The sequence below is a fragment of the Dermacentor albipictus genome, chromosome 2, assembly GCF_038994185.2.
Source record: "Dermacentor albipictus isolate Rhodes 1998 colony chromosome 2, USDA_Dalb.pri_finalv2, whole genome shotgun sequence".
Classification (NCBI taxonomy): domain Eukaryota; kingdom Metazoa; phylum Arthropoda; class Arachnida; order Ixodida; family Ixodidae; genus Dermacentor; species Dermacentor albipictus.
This window is the reverse complement of record NC_091822.1, coordinates 28,098,085-28,114,086: the sequence shown is the minus strand read 5'-3', so window position 1 is coordinate 28,114,086 and position 16,002 is coordinate 28,098,085. Positions and strand designations below refer to the sequence as shown.

Sequence of the window (16,002 nt, the reverse complement as noted above, 5' to 3'; positions counted from 1 at the left end):
AGGTCGAGCCTGGTGTCATGCCATCGCCGTTCGTCCGTGCTGCGATGCCTCGGGGCAATTTGGGTCCGCATTGTTCGACGCTCCGTTTCCATTCGTCGTTTGCTATCATGCGCCGAGCCTGGTGACGAGGCCTGCTACGACGGTGGCACTGCAGCGTCAGAGTCACGTCCCAGCGAATAACAAAGAGCAAAATAAAAGTGTGCAAAATAAAACAGATCGGTACAAAATAAGGTATCCGTTCCTTCTCGCAGCTGGCTGTTAGGTAGTGGTTGTAGTGTTCGGCTTCAAGTCATTTAAATAAAGTCGCACGTGCCTACTGTTACGTCAGATTATTTGCGGCCTTGAAACAAATCGGCACGACAGGACGCACCACAACGATGCACAAATATTCGAGCTGACAACCATCGTTCTTGGAGAAATTCGTTCGCGCCTACCAGTGTACGGCTTGTCGAGAATATTGTGAAACTCATAGAAGCACTCAAACGGAGCAACAACGCCGCTTTGGGAGGAATCTTTTACAACACACATGGGGAACAAATAGCAGGCAGAACCAATGGTTCATTACAGTTAGGTAAGCGCCAACTTGAAAGGTGGCGAAAAGTACTACGAACGCAGTTGTCACCGATTTCTAAATTAACAGAAAGCAATAAACAAATGGAAATTCTCAGATAAGCGAACGTATGTGCCAAACACATCCTAGCCTAACTTTCGGGCGGATAAAATTTTGCGATGCCTAAGCAGTCGAATTCAAATCAGTGGAATTTTCACAAGTTGACGGCACCCAGTTGATCGACGTATCATTGAATGTGCACATGCTTGACGAGGTCCGTAGTACGCACTAGTGGCGTTAATATCGAGTCATATATCTGATTGTTCTTCAGCCTGTTTAGTCGCTACCCTAGTTAGAAAAATCATTTTTCACGTGCTATTGCCGTTTTATACGCAAAATAGGCGCGTAGGGGAATATTTCCCTGCCATTGGCGCCAGGAGAGCCCAAACCATTTATTGAATCTATGCTGTGGCATTAGCGCATTTCTAATTTTGTTTCCTGTTCTTATCATAATTCTAATCATCAGTTTATCCCGCATGTGAAGTTTGTTTTGAGCAATGGAAATATGGTATATTTCCGAGACATAAGTTATATATGTGTTCCAGCGCGACAGAAAGGGTAAATAATGTCGTGTTGATGCCACAGATAATTGCTGCCAGGCGTTAAAACTGTGTAATACGTAGCTGCATGTGAAAATATTGACGTATTCTTAACACATAATGACCATTGCAGAGCACTGCCTTGAAAATACCTAATCAATTCCCGTGTGAAATAGTTTGCCGTTCATAAATTTAGCACATTCCAAATATTCATCCGGGTTCGTCAGTCGTTTAGTGCAACAGCAGCAATTTACCTCAAGCGACTATTGTCATGGACAACTTCCTCGTGATGCGCTATGCATCGCATTCTCCCGTTGCAGAAGCGCCTGCTGCAGCATCCGAAATACGTGATACGCGAACTATTTACGCTTACGCGGTGAATTTTACAGTCCGCGTAGAGCACAAAACTCCCGAAAAATTGTCCACTTCTACAGCTACGTGATATACCTATAATCTCGATTATGCGCGCACAGCTCCCAAATGCACATAGCCGCGAAACTTTATAGAGGAAACCTCGCCCACATCATTCACCACGGCGCGGGCGGCTGCTGCTGCTGCTTGCACTTCTCCTGCTTCAAGAAGGAAATGTATTGCAGCTTGTTCTTCTTGACAACCTACATACTCTTAATTCTGTCCAACATTCGAGCGATGTTATATTGATTTTACTTATGTTATACAAGGTAACACAATCGCATACAGCAATATGCAACCATATAAATGTTTGGCGGACACTTACAAATTGTTTGTTTTTTCCAATACATTTCAACGATATGCATTCATATACAACATGATACGACTTTACAACATTCGTATTGCATTCTTTGTAAATTACATTTCTCTTCATTTATATTCGGATCATATTTCTTCTGTGTCTATTTCTACTTTGCTCAGTACGGTATCAATGACATCTCAAGTATACGTTCCCTTACCTTGAAAAATATTCCGCGCCAGCGTCTTATAAAAGACGCTTCCCCGTCTTTCTCTAATTCGTGCGACAGTATCTCCCATAACAAAAGTAATTTTTTTGTCAAAGTGGGGAAAGCTACTCTTTAAAGCTTTTTATTCACTACTGCTGCGTTCCTCCTTTTCGAAATGACAAACATCGTGAGTAGAATAAATACTGTAACTAAAGAATATTTTACAGACGTACTTAGTGTCTTAGTATACTTTAATTGTTTTTGTACCGCCTGCCATGTTGGATGATCTGAGCGACGTTCGAGGAGTCCTTGTCTAGCTGTTGCTTTTTTGGGCAGTTCTGAAATTTGCCGTCTTATCCGCATGGCTGGTGTTTCCTCTACCCCCGTTTGCGGGAATTCTGCATTTATTGCTTTCTACACATTTGTTAGAATTTTGTAGAATGTCGATAATTTTGCTGCTTGTGCACCGTTGTCACGTTCGAGGTCGAAGTACTTCCTGAATGTACTTCGTACATTTTCTACAAGATCACATCTTTCAAAATTGTCGTCTCGAGTGATGCTTGACGTTGCGCTACCGTCTTGTCCGATAGCTTTGATGCACTTGCATAACGAGTCGGCCTGTATGCAATCCAACTCTACTGCCACTGAAAAAGTGCCGGCCACCGGCTTTGTTCTTTACAGAATCACGCAGAAAAACAAGAACTGGTGCCTAAATATTCTGAGTTTAGCAAAGATATGTCTTCAAGCGCCTAATTCACTCTGTTAAGGGGAAGAATTTTGTGCTTTCTTTCCCGTGGTTAGGCACGTCTAGTAGGAACTGGTCTTGGAGATAGCAAAATGGAAACCTGGGTCGCTCCTGAAAACGGCGTGATCCCAGAGAGAGTGTAATGAGCGGTCACCTGGATCACGTGTGTCATGAGATGAAGACCGCCAGTGCCAATTGGCCCAATGACCCTTTGCTCACTTCCAGCCTCGGCAAGATCTCTGATTTAAGGCACAGGATGGCATTTCCCAGCGTTAGCGCCAGCACCCTTAATACTTCATAGGTTTTTCGCACCAGCTCATGTTTATTGTAGCCACAATGTGCTCCAAGCTTTATTATAGTGGCACGCCACTTACCTTCCATCCACAGATTATTTCGGCGGTTGTTTTAGTAGCTGCTTTGCTTCTTTTATGTAGAAATCCAGATGTATAAATTCCTTGAATGATGATGATCGTGATTATGATGATTTATTGGGATCCCCTCCGAAACATGGCAGCGACAAACCAACGCTTAGCCTGTTTGTAATTATCTGCTAATAACATGTTTGTTTGTACACTCTAAAAAATTCCCCGCTTAATCTCACGCTAAACTGTAAGTTTAAGCATGACGCGCATGTAAATAAGGCGCGGATGACCTTTCAAGCACCACGTGACCGACAATAAGCGTGACATTCTTTCATGTAAGCGTGAGGACAAGACTGCCTGCCATGGTTCTGTCTCGTGCGAGGGTGAGCGAACCCCGCACGCGCGAGAAAAGCAAATCACACGCTCAACCTCCCGCGGAGCGCTCCCGCGGGAACTTTCCATCACGCTTTTAAATATCGCAATAGGGGATGCGTGATATACGACGTGATCTGCGTGGTACGTGGGCGAGGGAGAACAACGCTCTGCGTCTTCTCACTGCCCTGCGGGGAATGCGAAACTTTTCTTGGGGAGGCTGTAGGAGACCGTGGAGTTTTCAAGAGTGCGCTCGGCCATTCTTGGTGTGGACTTTCCGGCGAAATGCCACGATCGACGTTCTTTCATTGCAGCATAGAGCTTCCGGTCTAATTGTCAGAGTTGGTGTGTATCTCCATGTTCACTTCTATAGGAATTCATGGCGTAAAACGCGGGTGGTGTATGCATACACTGTGCACTGTGTCAAGTTTACGAGAGAGAATCCACCGCAGGCTCAAGGCTCCAGAGCAGCATTTCCGTATGGATACTGGATATGTCGTGGTCCCTCATCTGCAATTCATGAACGGTTAAAATATAGAGGTAAGAACATTAGTCATAGTTTGCTTTTACTAAATAGCGGCTAATTGCCAATTTGTCATGATTTCGGTTGTGTGCATGTAGGATGTATTTTGCAAAATTTTACGCAATGGTACATTTATTGGAAAGCTAGAACCTTTTACGCGAGCAGTAGCGTTGATCGAAATACAGAGCTGTCAGCCTCGGGCTTTTTTAACATGCTGTGACACTCGACTGATTAATTCCTCTGAATTGTTCAGTTTATTGTGCTGAAGTAGCAAATTCCCACGATATCTGTTGTTTTTATTTTATATAAGCCAGCTCACCGCTATCTATCTGTCCAGTGCTATTTCGCCTCGGGCAAGGGGGGCGAGGTGGAAGTTGCCACTCTTCATTTTGCACCGTGCTTTTTCTCGCGATTTAGAACTCGGTTACTGGCGTATCAAAGTGGTATGCCGTGTATGCCGCGTAGTTGCCACGTATGGCGCTCATAGCATACCACTGCCTATAAAGCGAAAATTCATAATTTTGTCAGCTATTTGTCGACTAACAGTAACCTCCATCTCCGGAGCACTGCATGCGAGGTAGCAACCACACGTGCTACTTAATTTGCAACCTCAATTGCACTCTAAATTAAGATATATATCTAGTGTAGCTCCGCATATTTTACATTTTGGGCTTTAAAAAGAGAAGATGTGACTGTGTTCAATGACCATGAAAATAGTCTGCCCATTGCAGCTCTTGATTTCCAGCTGCAAACCCATCTATGCCCGCAGTGAGAGTTCACGTAGAATGTCATTGTTATCAAAATTTCCATCTCCGTTGCGTTGTGAAGTAAGCGTAACTACGTATTTGTAACTCATTTTTGAATAGCTATTAAAAGGTTTTATTGAAAACGTTGGCAGCTGAGTTCGAATTTTTAAAATTTATTTTTATGAAGAGCATGATGGAACAATATCAGTCTCACCTAAATGTGTCTCACCTAAATAGTGTCTCACCTAAATGCGTTTTGCACATTCTTCTATTGTTTTTCAGGCCACATTTGAAAGCGAATAAAGGTTTGGATGTAGTATTGATGAAAATAGACAAAAATTGAGAAGGCTTCTTCTGATCTTTTAAAAAATGCTGAAATTTTCGGAGCCTTCATACGTCGCTTTAGAAGCGTGCTTGCGACCCAGGCTTGTAATGCATGTTCTCATTAGTGCGGTGATTAGACCATATTTCCCATATCGCCTACTTCTAGAAACTTCCAAACCGCAACATTTTAAGAGCAGTCAGTAGGAGAGATATGAGAAGTGCAATCAGCGCAAAAGCAGTGAAAAAGCAAACGGTCTTCGTTACTACACTCAGTCCAAAATAAACACGTTTTCACCTCTGAAGTATTATTTTTGGGTATTAGGGCATTTTCTTCTATTTTTCTTTCTTCATATAGCGTTAAGTATGACCATGCATTGTCTGTGGGGAAAGAAAGCTCCTCATATCTGCGGCTGTGAGCAGGAAAGCATTGAGATCAGTGACGAAACATCCCTAGAAAAGGCACTAGTGATGCAGTTATACCTATACTGTGGTAATATATAACATATCCAGTGGCATATGGCCAATTATTGTGCAACCTACTTAAGGGCAAGAATTATCGGAGACATATCATGGGCGCAAACAACGATAAAAGATTTGTCCACCGCGTTGCGCATTTAAATAAAACTCACATATAGACTTACGCAGTCTCAGCGATTTGAAGCGCTTCACCTCTGTAAGTTTTGTTTTTAACCATCGACGTTTTATTGTATATTTCTGGGAATGAATATTATGAATAAAAGACCTACCCCAGGAAGAAATATGTGTGTCATACTTTTTTCACTGCGTAGATAAAATGTTGGTTTTTCTTAGAAAAAAGGAGCTAGCGAGAAAGAATTTGATCAGGTATTTTGGGCCAACAATCGGAGAAAGAGTGCAATAGCATGATGACTTTAATGCAGGACATTCTGTCATGACGTCCTTATCCAGCACACGGCTCGCTATTTTCGAACGCCCGGTACCGCAAAGCACGGTTGACAGGGCATTCGTCCTTCGTGCAAGGAGATGCCGAGGGGCTTGTTAACGTTTTACATTCCTCGGCGTCGATGAAATGTGCCAGGGGTTCGCAAATCCCCTTCTTAGTGGATTAGTTTCAGTGTCACTGGTGAGAGCATCTTGCGCAGTCTCTCTGCAGCGTATTCAACATAATGCTCCTGTAATTGCATCTTGGTTCGTCACAGTCTGCGCCGTCCTAGCAGAAGTTGAAGAAGAGCACTGCGAAGACCTTTGTGAGCGAAGCTCGCTTCACAGAAGCTACCCAAGCACCCAAGCCGACAAGGGCCGGTGCTTCTACGTTGCTTCCAATGCATGCAGATGAGGGGCGAAGGGGGGCATGCTCCTCACTTCCTCCCCTTGCTCCCTCGGTAACCCTCTCTAAGCGTGGAGATTCGTCACGCCACAATAGGTGTGGGAACAGGGGTCCTTATCACGACTGCTAAGCGCGAATAGGGGTTGCTGATCAATCCTAGCAGGCGTGATCCGTAAGCATGGGGAAATTTCACGCATAGATTAAGCGTGCAAAAAAAAAAAACTGCAAACGCACCCTTTAGATGAGCGTGGATTTTTAGTGTAATCAAGTAATCTAAATATATTGATCACTCAAGCATTTTGTCCATGCCCCCTTAATCTTTTCTCTGTTCCTTAAAACCTCTAAATCTACCTTGTAGTTGGTACCTATGTCTATAACGGATTCGGTCGTATCAATTCCTGTTTGCTTTCATCTCACCAGTGCTATAACCGTATCTCGCTTATCTCGAATCTCGACCTGTTATTGGTTCCATCCACTGTAAACACCCACGCTTTTGTATGGTGGACGATGACTAGGGATCTCGGAGTGTGAATACGTTCGCATTCCATTAGGATGCGCTGAGTTGTCTTCGGAGTTTTGCTGCAGCACAGACATGACTCAATTCATTGCGAATATTTCTCCTGGTGTACTTTTGTCCTTATTCTTTTCAGACATCAACTGACTTTATTGTTATAAAGCTTGCTTCAGTCGCAGTTTTACAACTTCAGAATGATAAGAAGCGCACAGCTTTATAATGAATTTAACTATTTCAATTGTTCAGTGAGGTGTGCCAAGTCTAGAGAATGTCGACTCCGTGCGAAAGAGTACAGGAACATCAGATATGAGAACACCAACTACTGGCAAGCTTGATAAGCACTTATTAAGCCACTTGAAAATTATGCCTGGCGCTAAAAATTGTGAAAAGCCATGAAAGGAGTAACGCAGTGCATACAATGACTTACTCTCAACGAGAAAAAATAGCCAACCGTCCACACCACCACTCGTTTTCCTATAATTTATTGCACATGTTATTAAATGTTGCAGCGCAGTTCCAATCACATGTGTTTTAAGATGTATACGACACATTTCATATATCGTTACCTCCATCAATCCATTTGCCGCTGATGCACAATATTCACGTACATGTACAAAGTACCTCAAAGGGCTAGGCAACCGGCCGGGGCCTCAAATAACAAGGCACTGCCCTTTGTGTTATCGTACAGATTTTCCTTTCTAATTCCTTTCTTCCCACTTTTCTAAATCTCTGTGGTATTTCTTGTTTCAATCGGTTGCATCCAATATACTGTCTCTGTTTTTCTCACTTTCTTTTATTAACCAAAGCCTAATTCAATGTCTTGCAGTCGTCTTTCTGTGCCCTTCATAAAGCGTGAACAACAATGCCGACCGAAAGTTCGTTCTTTCACTTCTCCTTGTTTCAGTCGTTGGTGACTTTCCATAATTTCATCGCATTTCCGGCCTTGCCATATGATTTACTCTCGGTTTTCCCTATATACGGGGGGATCATTTTTTGTTTTCCAGAATTTTCCAGAATTTTTTAAAAATCGCCTGTGGCAGGTAGCATAATTCCTGTCCTTGAGCTGACTTATTCAAAGAGGCGGACATTACTAGCCTGAGAAATCGAAACAAATATTTAAATAATTACCAAACATTCTCTACTTATCTTGCTCATTTATTTAATTACCGCATTGAGATATTTGCAAAGTGTGGGAGAAATACATGGGCGTTCCAGTTACTTTGCGAGCGATTTGTTAGGAAAATGCAACAGTGCATTTTTAAGTTGATGACCCATATTTCCAAACTGGTGTCATTCTGGAAATTCATTCCAAGTGGATACGCCTTGCAACTTCACCGGCTACAATTTGTAAAGAGCAATATGTGCCCTAACGTAATTAATTAGGATAATTAGTGAATGCTTGTTAATTAGTAAGATAGTTCTATCGATTTCTCGTGCTAGTAGGTTCCAATGTCCCCCTTTTCGGATAAAACTGCTCAAGGACAAATATTATGCTATCTCCTACAGGCGGATTAAAAAAAAATTGCGGAAAATAAAGAAATGATAGCCCGGTATACAGGGAAAGACCGGAAATGCAATGAAGCTTTGAGAAGCCACTAATGACTAAAACAAAAACGAGTGAAACAAGGAATACCTCGGTCTGCATTACTGTTCACGCTTTATGAAGCGTATAGATAGACGACTGGAATACAGTGAATTAGGCTTTGATTAACCGTACATCCGTAATAATACATCCGTAAATGGTGTGTGCATATAGTGTGCGATAACCACCTCATCTTTACAGTTCCTATCACAGGATATGGCACCGTCCGCTTTTGTCAACTTTTCCAGTGGCCCTCACATATTAAACCAATAGTTTCGAAGGGTAGCCGGTGTGCATGAGGCGGCTGCCTTGGTTTATGAAGCTGCTTTCCCAGTTGTGATCAAACGATTTTAGAAGTTCGTTGTGCAGGCATGGGTGAACAATCGCTCTCTTCGCAAGCTTTGAATGAGCCAGCTGAAAGATGGGGACAGGTTTGTGGCTCGTCGCTACGTTAGAGAAACAACCATGACTAGAACAGGGATGTAGACCAAGGTCTAAAATCATGAAGATACCTGCGATCGGTAATTCAAGTGCCAGCTTCAAATGTGCGTGGCAATCGGAAAATACTACCGTCATAGCATGAGAAACGGTAGATTTAGGAGAGTATTTTTCACCACCTAAAATCAGTAAAGATGATAAACAATTCTGAAAATTCTAGACATTTACCGATTATCAAAGCTGTTCTTTAGTTCCTGTCCCGCACACCACTGGCGCATTGCAGGAAGTGACGCAAATGCTGTGAGTTTCACGCCGTTTAATCGGGATTTTATTTGCTTTAACCACAGGCTTCATCGCAGCGGCACCTTGCTTTTTGGGTCTAACTGTTTCATTAGCTGTGCTGGGATTTCTTCTGATCCTTCTGCCGTGTGGTTAGGGAGATTTTCGTCGGCTTTTTTTTAGTTTTCTGCGTTAAATTTTGATCTCTCAAGCTTGTCTTTTCCTGGATCTGGTGGAGACCGGACTGCGCTTTATTTTTCTTGCCCACGTTATCACTAATGTCGTCTCTCATGTAACGCAGCGCGTCGTCCCATTCGAAGGTGTTACCGTCTTCATCCCAGTAGGATATATTTGCCAATTTTTAGTTGGTGCTCCTACCGCTCTTACACGGTTCCCGAATCGTTTCGGCACGCCTTCGTCTCTTGCGCGAATGCCATGCACCCAATAATCACTTGTATTTAGCTTTGCCTTGCACGAGCTCACTCGCCGCCTTTTCTTTTCTCGGTACGTCTTCCATCTTCATAACTATTAAGCACAGCACGCTCTAAAAAACGCGGACGAAGAATAGACAAACACGAGCGCTGACTCACCACGCAATATTTATTGCGTTTAGACACACACACACACACAAAGAGGAGGCAAAGAGGAATTCTTCAGGCTACCTTTCAAACGTAAATAACTTGAGTGGTGTTACAAGGTAAACAGAACAAGTATTTAATTTCAACAGTTTCGATCGATGGAGCGATCTTCATCAGGGTTTACAAAAAAATGGCAGTTCGGCCCTGGTAGTGAAGACACCAGACCGGGTGCCAGGTCGTTCTCAGATACATCAAATCGAGAGGGACAGTTGTGACAGTGATTGATTTTAGGCCCTTTGGCAGATTTACAGCTGTCTTTTGCAGCTATGCAGGGCAGGGGGAAGGCAGAGTTCCATGTATGTATAGCAAGGAGGTCAGTGACAAAAAAAAAAAGAAACGAAAAAAAGAAAGAAAAAAAGGAAAAAAGCCCACAGGAGGTGAGAGACGAAAGTCGGAGAGTGAGGGGGGCGGGAAGTAGCGGCAGCTAGGTTCCCGTTCACCCGAGGCAAGGAGGGAGAAAAAGGTCGCTGCGCAGGACCAGGGGCCAGATCCCACTGCGGTTCCGTTCGAGAACCAGTTCCTTTCGCCTCCTCTCATTGGCCGACCGTCGTCACGTCCGGCGTGACGAAAAACTTCCGGAGGCGGCTCCACAGTTTTCGCCTACGTCACGGGGCGTGGCCACGGCGCCGAAAGGAACCGTTTCGCCGGCCGGCACAAGAACCGCGCCGAGTAGGTCCACTTCGCGGGAACCGCTGTAAACAAACATGGCGGCGCCCATGACTCCGTATCTTTTCGCGGCTCTTTGCGGCCGCACTGGGCAGAGACGACCGAGAAACAGGGAAGACGCCTTCGATCTGCCGGAGGAGGATTTCCGCCGCCATTTCAGGATGAGCAAAGCGCTGGTGCGTAGGCTGTGTGGTGATCTTGAGGGCGAAATCGGGACGAAGGGGCCGACCGGACTACCAACAGAAGCGAAAGTTCTCTGTGCGCTTCGGTTTTTTGCGACCGGGAGCTTTCAGACTTCTGTCGGCAGTGAGGTGACCATCCAACTCTCGCAATCCTCAATGAGCCGCTGCATCAGCGCAGTAGCACTAGCTATAACTCGCGTAGGCAAGCAAAGAGGGTGGGTAACCTTTCCGTCCACGCCAGCGGAAAAGCAGCAGGCAGTGGCAGAATTTTTGCACCGCGGCCGAATTCCTGGTGTTGTTGGCTGCATCGATGGAACCCTCATTGCCATCAGTCAGCCCAAAGGCCTCAGCCCCGGTGAAACGCAGGCATTCATGACCAGAAAGGGCTACTACGCCCTTAACACGAAACTTCAAAGCGCGCGCCAAAGAGCCCACAATTTCCCAGATGGCACCGCGCGCGCGCGTATGCGACGCCTTCTACCGACAGAAAAGATAAACATGTATCAAAAGAAACGTCAAAATGGTTATTTACTGCACTCTCTTGCACGTACTGTGACTTCTTATTAAATAGTATGTATTACCATTTATTTGTGATATTTGATTTCTTTTTAAAACAACCTATCTTTTAGTGTACGGCCCCCGAAAAAGCCAGGCAGTCGTGGGCCGGGCTCCCGCGAGGTCGGGCGCTCGCCGATTGGCCGTTCGCTTCCCCTTCTTTCTCCTCGCGTTCTTCGCTGTCGTCATTTTGACGTCACTCCGGAAAGGAACGGTTCGGAGACGGAACCGAAGTAGAATCTGGCCCCAGTGCGCGTGCTGCCGTTGTAGCGGGAGAGAGGGCAAGTTGAATCGGGTGGCGGGGAGCACAATAGAGAAAGGACCCAGAAGGAAGACAGAAGAGCAGCAACTTGAGGAAAGAAACACAGTGTCAAAGTACACATATACAAGGCACGGCCCGTTACGGCAACTCTGTGCTCCAGCTACGGTGCGAAAAAAGACAGTCCCAAAAACGAATATATGCCTGGTATTCGCATAGCAAGTGCGCCCCTGGGCTTACATTTAGGGAGCCGAGTTAAATAGCCGCCTTGTCGTCCAGTTTTTGAACATTTAACCGTCAACTGACATCAACTCAGCTCATGCGTATTACATATATATATATATATATATATATATATATATGAGATCTGACATAAGCGTACACCCGCGCACCAACATTCTCCAAACCAAAAACAATACAAGAAATGCAGCCACAAAGCCAGAAGTCCGATAATGTTAACGATTAGATGTGTCTAAAAAAGCTATTTCTATGTTGTGTAGCGCGTAATCGTTAACATTATCGGATTTCTTGTTTTATCGCTGCATTTCTTGTTTTGTTTCTGGTTTGGGGAATGTTGGTGCGCGTGTGTACGCATGTATCAGTTTTTCTATATATATATGTGTGTGCGTTCAAACGCAATAAACCTTTAGTCATGAGTCAGCGCTCGTGTTTGTCTATTCTTCGTCCGTATGTTTCAGTGCACGCTGTGTGTAATAGTTATGAAGATGTACCGACTCGCCCAGGTAGCGACTGTACTCCACTTCTTCCATGGAAAGAGTACGTCCTTCTCGTGTAATCTACACTGTCTCAGTTTTGTACGACCCTAAGAGCTTGCTTACGGTTTTTATAGCTTGCTTTATTTACTCGTTCCGTAACTTACGGGGTTTTACCTGGTACCACCTTCCACTATGTGCAGTAGTGTGGCGTGAACAATATTCGGGCCTTTGTACCCCGAGCAGGCCTAATAGTGCATGGCTTCCGGGATCCTGAGTGCTATACGAAAGTAAATAAAAACATTTGCCGTCGCAGTCGTCTGCCGCGGTCTATTTAAACTATGTAAGTATTATGCAACACTTAAAGGTCATAGTTTTCTCTAGAAATAAGTCGCCATAAAAAAACTTCACGATCTTTCCAAATGCTTCGCCTAGCCATGTTGATTGATTCATTGCTTCAATTTAGCGTCTCTGTAGCACCGACACTCGCACCACCCGAAAATTATCGCCCAAGCAAGTCCAACAGTATGGAGGGGGAGCTGGTTTTGAATCCTTGATGTCACATTCGGATAACGCCTTCATGGAGGTGCCTGTGGCTGACGCCGGTAAAGATAATAATGCGGTTCTTCAAAATTTAACGATTAAATCTTTAAACCATAAAACGTAAAGAAAATAAAAAAATTCACCGACGATTACGGTATTCTCTAATGCGAAATTTCAGCGCGCTTCTAACGTGTTTTCGTTTTCTGATATATTAGCTGGCGTGCACAACCTGTCTCGTGCGGCACATTGCCAATGCAGCGACGTGTGGCCCGACCACCTCGCTAATCGGGGGAGGGCGAGAGGCAGCACGTGGGTGACGCATCGGCGCAATTCACAGCAGCCGCTGCAGACAGATCTACGCTCATGCAGCGCCTTATTTCCATATATGGTATTGGTAGAAGAGCTCGCCGCATGCCGTCGGTGAACAATAGACGGCGCGCTATTCTGGCGCCCTCTCGTAGCGGTCCTCGCAGCAGAGCCCGTCTTGCGCGGCACTACGCTTTTCTTCTCACGCTTTCGCCATACTTCCCTACTCGGCTTTCTGACTCATGGAACCGCTGCACGTTCCTCCTCAGCATTTCTCTAAAACGTTAGGCATGCGGTCACACCACTCTCTAAAATTCCAAGCGGTTGCGCTCCGCAGAAAAATTACCTTCACACTTACAAAGTTACATCAGAAGCGGGCACAAGAAATGGCTGATTGACTTCGTTGCTCTACAGAAGACACAGGAATTTACTTTCAATATTTAGCCCACGAACATCGCGCACTACGTTAACGTGAATGCCTCCATGCTCCTGCGCGCACGATTTCATCAGTGCCGTTCTGCACTTCGAAACATTTGCCGAGCATTGCAGACACTACATCATATTAACATAACATGGCCGTGTATTAGCACGTCTATCCTAAAGGAGAGCGTGCATTTCACCACTGGGAGGGCGGGGGCCAAAGCTCCTATGTTCCAACGTTCCCTACGGGTGAATGCCGAAGCTGCCCATCACCTACCACTGTGTATTGATCTACCCTATGTATTGTATTCAGGACACTTCACGTCGATATATCACGCCCGTTTGAAAGATTGCCTGCGTTAACTGGCGTGCGATGGCTTGCAGAGCGCAATTCAGAATGCTGCCAAAAATAACAGCGGGCATAAATCTTTGCGCGTAGGTGCTGAAGACCAGCGTAGAACAACTTGTTTTACCTTGCTTCTGTCCATCGCGAGCATGTCCGGACACGCTAGACAACTATATAAGATTTATTTAAATTAATTAATGTATAAATAAATAAATTAGGTAAGTAATAACTTCATTGCTAAACTATATACAACTGAAGCTCCAGCGTATCAAGAATGCTGATATTGGCTTTCCGTTCAATTTCTGACGCTGATATACAGGTTCGGAGCTATACACTCACCGTGACACATTGAGCAATATGTTGTTAAAAAGTAGTACTTTGCTCTAGGGCAACGAACCTAATTACGGTCTGCGCAATTTAAATGCTTTCTCTGGTTAACTTTTCGCATGTCTGTAAACTCAGGGTTTTATCACTGCATACATAATAATATACCTATTCAGTCAATCAGTTGATACGTAACGCTTTTTTTCATCCAGATTCTCACACTTTAGTTATATTCTACAAGTAGTAGGGGATGTGGCGGCGACAAAGAGTTTTTTTCCTAAATTAATTGGCTGCTCGTTAATACGTTCACTGCGGCAGCAGTTCTCGAACTACCCAATTCGTCACGACCCAACGGCGGGTCTCACCTCATTTAATCCTCACGTGCGGCATCGTGACGCACCTGTGAGCCACCAGGGGGAGCTGCGCTCTATTGAAACTTGCTCAATGTGCATAGATGTGCAGCACGACTCATCAGATTACAAGCAACAAAATTTTACTCTCTCGGTTGATGTCCAGCAAAGATGTCGCTAGCGCACTGCAGAAGCACCCTGCGGCGCTGCGACGTGGTTATAACGACCGCGACGAACCCTTAGCCCCCACTGCAGCCAACGAGATATTTCAACTGCAGGGAATATTTGCGATCACACGCCTTATTGAAGGTTCAGAAAACCTTCTGGTAATAGTTTTGGAGGAGCAGTTAACTGCTCCTCCAAATCTATTACCAGAAGTTTTCCGGTTAACAACCCGCACAGGATTAAGATGGAGTTCCCCCTCGGAGACAACACAACACTCGCCGCAGAGCGGATTATCTGAATACCTACTCTCACACTGCTGCAATGACAGCCTTCTAAATAATTGAAAAGAAATCACATGAAAGCAGCATGCTGTTCTCATCCCGGGTAGAAAGTTGCCTGTCTTTACTGTTCCTCGAAATTTACTCACCTACATAAATAAAAGCGCAGAATATATCCGCGTAGGTGGCGCCATTGGGGAGAGTAAAAATGTTAGTGTTTTGTGAACAGTTACAATATAGTGACATAAATGTTCTTGTGGATTTTGTAGGAAGCATGCAATGGGCCGCATGCGTACTTTCTCAGTTTCTAGAACGCACTTCCCTATAACGTCCAAAATTTTCAGATAAATTTTATGCTGCAAACTGAAAATAAACAGAACTCGGTCCTTGTCGTTAAAGGCAGCGCACAAATTGTCGAAACAGTATGAAAGGCTCAAGCGAAAGGAGCCTCCCACCTACTAGCACATTAGCTCCGGTGATGGTGGTTGAAAATCCATCCACAAAAAAAAAATCTTGTCAGTACTTTGTCACCCCCATTCTGTAGTGGAGACAACATTACTGGTGACAAAGTTTCGTGTTCAACGGTCAACATAATAGGAGTTTTCTGGTGCTTCTTCTTTATTTCTTCTTTTCTTATTCCGAGTGAGATTTTCGCTACTTGACTATGGCGTAACCTCTGCTCAATGACGATAAGAACTTCGTACAATGAGAAGGCGCTCTGAAAAAGCACGAACAACGAAGAACCAAATACATCAAAATATTATTTTTTCCGCATCGCCTATTGAAGAATGCCGTGGCGAGGTTGAGTTCAGTGACAATACAGTTACGTTCAGTAGAAAAATAGTGGTCAGTTCAATCATTTACGGCTCAGCGGCAAGACTCGAAGGCTATAGCTTAGGAAGCTTTCTTTTGTTTGAAACATAGCTTGCATTACAAGTTTACTTAGGAGCATTTGGAAAATTTATTTGCAATTTCTACTTATAAAATTATTTTTGTAAAG

The 16,002-nt window shown here is 44.4% G+C and overlaps 2 protein-coding genes across 5 annotated transcripts in view; one reads left to right on the top strand and one right to left on the bottom strand.

The window, feature by feature from the left end:
• The window catches only part of LOC139055901 (uncharacterized), a 127,212-nt gene that overhangs the window by 43,404 nt on the left and 67,806 nt on the right, over positions 1-16,002 (top strand). The gene's annotated exons all lie outside the window — the stretch shown is intronic.
• The window catches only part of LOC139055900 (gonadotropin-releasing hormone receptor-like), a 563,383-nt gene that overhangs the window by 546,285 nt on the left and 1,096 nt on the right, over positions 1-16,002 (bottom strand). The gene's annotated exons all lie outside the window — the stretch shown is intronic.